The following is a 5,102-nucleotide window of genomic DNA, read 5'->3' as shown; positions in this document are numbered from 1 at the left end:
GATGATGGTTTTGTGCTACTTTTGTTCAAAACTGAAGCAAGAAACTAGCACTTTATATTCAGAAATCCTATAAGGGGTATTTTGGGGGGGGGGGTGGAAGTTAATTTGGTTTTTGTGACTTTTTAAAACTTCTGTACAGTTTAGGACAAGGAATATTAAATAGATTTTATTATTATTATTATTATTAGAATTTTTTTCTTGGTTTGGGTTAACTTGTTTTCATTTGTGTTTCTTATTTTGTTTTGCTTTTACAGTCTAGGAATTTGTTTTTCGAGACAGGGTTTCTCTGTAGCTTGGAGCTTATCCTGGAACTCACTCTGTAGACCAGGCTGGCCTCGAACTCACAGATACCCTCCCTTTTTGCCTCCCAAGTGCTGGAACTAAAGGCGTGGGCCACTGCCCGGCCTTAGTTTCGTTCCAGCCCTCAGGAAGTCACGTGCTCAGCAGCTCTTGCTTAGCCTCACCTTTGCAGAGCATGCCCTGTGTTCTAGAAGCCTCAGACCTAGCTGCTGCATCTCAGGGATCCTCTCAGCCAGGAGTGTGGTTGAGGGGTGAGTTCGCAGCCCACTTGTGGTCTCATGGGACAGAGGAACTACCTTACTAACAGCACACTTGTTTGTACTAGGTTGGCAGTGTATGCTGTGACAATCCCAACGCCTGAGGCCAGCCAGGCTAGTGTGAGAACCCAGTCTCAAAAAGAAGTTTGCATTTTAACCCAGTTGGTGGCCTAGCTATTAACATAAAAATCGATAGTTCCTGTTGTGAATGTAGTCTTTAGGCTGCAGTGTAGGGAGAGCTGGTGGAGCAGTGAGCAGACCAGGTGAAGTGCCTGCCTTCTCCCTCAGTCAGTGCAGAGTATGAGACTGTACTGACCTACGCTGCACTGAGCGGTGATGAGTGAGTCTTAGGACTACAGGATGTAACGTATTTACACTGTTTACAAAACAGCTCTCAGTTGGGCATGGCAGCAGTGTCTGTCATCTCAGAGACAGAGGCAGGAAGATCTCTGGGTTCAAGGCCAGACAAACAGACGTTACATAAACCCTGCTTCAAAAAACAAGGTGTTTTCTTTAAAGAAAAAGATTAGTTTTATGTATATGGATGGTTTGTCTGCATGTATGTCTATACCATGATGGTGCCGGGTAGGCCAGAAGAGGGTGTGTGATGAGCAGCAGTGTCATTTTGGGAAGAACAGCCAGTGCTCGTCACTGCTGAGCGAGCCATCTCGCCCGCTCAAAGGGTTTTTTGTTTGTTTGTTGGTGGTTTATTTTGGTTTGGTTTTTCAAGGCAGGATTTCTCTGTATTGTTTTGGAGGCTGTCCTAGAGCTCACTCTGTGACCAGGCTGGCCTCGAACTCACAGAGATCCCCCTGCTTCTCTCTGCCTCCCGAGTGCTGGAATTAAAGGTGTGCACCATCACTGCCTGGCATCAAGGGTTTTTTGTTCTGTTTTTGTTGTTCAAGGATTTGAAAAGTACTTTCTTTGAAGACTTCGTCACATGGTTGATTCTCTAATGTTTTTTGTGTACTCAAACCCTCATAGTTTTCTGAAAATACTCTTTTGGGGGGACTCAGTTGCCACTTGGAACATAGTCCCTTGGCTGTCTCCCACCTTTCAGTGGCATTTTTGTTGCATAGTATAATACCAAACTTAGCCTCTATTCCTTGTGTCCTGACCATAGTGTGGAAATTGTCTGTATTCAGTTACTCTATGTAAATACACACACGTGTGTTTACTCTGATGCCCCTGGCTGTGTAGTGAGTATGAAGCTTACTGTTCTCAAAAGGTTATATCTAAGATTCCAAGGTTTTAATACAGACATTGGCAAGATTTAGTACTCTGCAAATACAATACCTGTTGAATATAATCTACCCAGAAAGTATGTCATCATGATGCAGACACTAGACCCAGGGCATTTCCTCAGTCTCCATAAAGGTAACTTGGATATTAAGGGCACCCACATTAGAGGAGATCCAGCATAGAATGCTCTGAACAGGAAAGGAACACACACACACACACACCCGTCTCTTTGATGACCGACATAGAATGTTGAAAACAGGGAGAGTTGGGAAGTTAGATTGTTTTCCTAGTTTCATCTGGCATTGTCCAAGCAAGATAGCACCCTGATTGGATGGACAGATTTGATAGGGCTAGATACGACAAGGCATGCTCTTGGATGGCAACTGCCCCATAAATCTTTTCCTTAAAACTCAGAGTTCTGCTAGTACTTACAACTTGATCCACTTGAATGGTCCCTATTAATAGGTTGGCCCTCTGCTCTGTGATTGTGTTCTGTGCAAGTTTAGAGCAGCCTTGCTCGGTCCTCAGTGCTCTCACAAGGGAACTCGTACCCCTGAGTCCTCAGCATTGAAGATGCAGTGACCACTGGAGCAGCTGGCCAGCTCCCCTTGTCCCCACTCTGACTACAGTACTGACGTCTACCACTGTTAATTACTCTGTTAATTGCTTCTGTTGAGTTAGGTCTGCATCCTATGGTCAGTGCCTACAAACAGAAATATAAACGAAAGCATATGATATGTTGAAAATATGTTTGCTTGTTTTAAAATAAAATTAAAAGCCCGGCACTTGAAAAATTGATCTCGTGGTGGGTGTATGATTGTCAAACAGTGACATGAGAGAAGCTGTGAGTCTCTAGCAAATAGCCATTGGTCTTCAGCGGGCAAACATAATTTGTAGTAAGTTCTAAGCCATATCTTTGAATGCAAAGAAAAAAGTTTATAATGCCTGTGGTCATGGTGACACACTCCTTGTGTGTCTGAATGAGAATGGCCTCCATAGACTCATGTTTTAATACTTGGTGGAAACTGGGGAAGAACTAGGAGGTGTGGCCTTGGGGGTGGTGGGGTGCCACAGGAGAGGGCTCTGTGATTTCAAAGGCCTCCCTGCATCCTCAGTGTGCTCTCTGCCTCCTGTTTAGGGTTTGAGATGTGAGCTCTCGGTTGTTCCTGCTGCCATGCCTCTTCCATTAGACTTGCAATGAAGTGGCATTGAAGAGATGGCTCTTGGTTAAGAGCACTTGCTACACAACCATGAGAAGCTGAGTTGGAATCCTGGCACCTACCTTTTGGTCTCTCAAATTCCTGTAAACCTCAGCGTTCAGGAGACAGTCCTGGAGTTAACTACCAACCTAGGGAAGACAAAACAAGGCCACACATGAAAGGCACACACACCTTTAATCCTAGCATTTAGGAAGCAGAAGCAGGGGTCTCTGCAAGTGCTCTGGAGGGAAAGGTACCCTGACTTTCAGGAAGTCAGGCTATACCTACAGCTGTGAAGGGAAGGTTTTCTGGATACCTACAGCTGTGAGGAACCTGAAGCATACCTGTAGCTGGGTCCGGTGAGGGATGGACTCCTGGCAGGATGCGGCCATCCTGCTCCTCTCTGATCCCAGTGCAGGTGAGGTCTGCTCTGCCTGCCTAAGGGGACTTCTCAGCAGAATCTGCTCCAGCTCCTGCAAAAAGTTGTTACTTCTGCTCACCTCCCAAGGGAGTTTCCCAGCAGAGGTATTGGTTTCTTCAGCTCTGCCCTGCTAAAGGAGTTTCCCAGTAGAGGTTCTCCCGGCTGGCAAAGGGTCTTCACTCAAAACTCTTTCAAGGGAGATTTATTTGGGAAGGAGGAGTCCAGGAGAGTAGCTGCCTCTGCCGGGATGGATTAGGACAGTTGCCAACTGAACAGGCAGAGGGACATATATAGGGCTTCTTAGGGGTGGAGTTTTACCAGGGAGAAAATTTTCAGGGAGGGAATTGGTCAGATTTTGGTCCCCTTGAGCTTGGACAAACTCAGATTGGCTGTATCTCATTCTCAGGGATTGGTTGGTTTCATTTTCAGTTATTTGGGCAGGTTAGACTTTGGTTTTTAGGGCCCTTTTTGGCCTTCTGGCTCTAGTTTCAGAGCCAGGGTGTATTTCTTTTACTTGCTCTGGTTCCAAGGCCAAAGTGTGTTTCTTTGGCTCTGGTTACAGGGTCAAGGGTATGTCTCTTTGGTTCTGGGTTCTGGGTTCAGGGTCAAAGTGTTTCTTTCACTGGCTCTGGTTTCAGGGCCAGGGTGGGTATCTTTATAGCTGACTCTTTTACCCTACAGTCTCTATGAGTTCAAGGCCAGCCTGGTCTATGTAATGAGTTCCAGCCCACCCAGTGCTACAGAGTGCTACCCGATCTCAAAAAGAAAAATTGTTATACCCAGATAAGAGGGTACTTATATGAACTGGAACATATGAAACGCACTGTGTGTCCCAGTTAAGTGGCACAGTAACATCTGTAGAGCATCTGTCATTCATAAAGCAATTTCAATGGAGTATTTTGTTCCTTTCAAAAAATTCAATTGAATCTACAGAGCAGATATAATTTCTGTTTCCCAAATCATGACACTCAGAAAGGTTAATGGCATGCTAAGTTGCCCTGACTCCATTTTTGAGTCTGTGTAGACATTGTCAGCAGTCTGCTCCCTGCCCCCTGACAGCCAGGTCTGCATTGACAACACATTTGGGATTTTCATGACTCTGACCATGGCCCAGATGTAGTAACCAAAATAAGTAATGATTATACAAGCAAAACAAACTAAAATAACAGAAAAAGGTATAAATCAAAATTAATTGTCATGTTGTGTCTGAAATAATTAGGTTCTATCAAAACAAATGTTTCAGAGTTACTCTGACCCTCATCTAAAATTGACATAATTGTACTATTTTACTTTTAAAAACACTGCCCTGAAGCTTCAACACCAAGAGACCCTGCAGTATTGTCTTGCTCTTGATCACAGGCCAAAAATTTAAAGGATTCAATCTTGAGATTATTGGCTCAGTTGGAGGGATGGTTCATATCTTTCTCATGTGGATTTATCTCAATGCCAGTGTCTCACAGATTGAGGACCCCAACCCACAGTCTTGTAACTCTGAAATCCAGTGGGTTTGGGCCTTTCTTTCCCCAACTAAGTTAACCGTCCTCTGGTCGGTGAGGGGTTTCTAGCTCTCATTGGGTCATAGGCAGACTTCCCTATACAGTTGGCTATTGTAACTGTGACGGTTTCATTCTGTTTGTTATGACCAGAAGCAAGGACAGAGTTTATTTCCGCATCCTGCAAATA

This window comes from Mesocricetus auratus, unplaced genomic scaffold (assembly GCF_017639785.1).
Source record: "Mesocricetus auratus isolate SY011 unplaced genomic scaffold, BCM_Maur_2.0 Super-Scaffold_100007, whole genome shotgun sequence".
Lineage (NCBI taxonomy): Eukaryota > Metazoa > Chordata > Mammalia > Rodentia > Cricetidae > Mesocricetus > Mesocricetus auratus.
The sequence above is the reverse complement of the archived record's forward strand: the minus strand, read 5'-3'. Positions refer to the sequence as shown.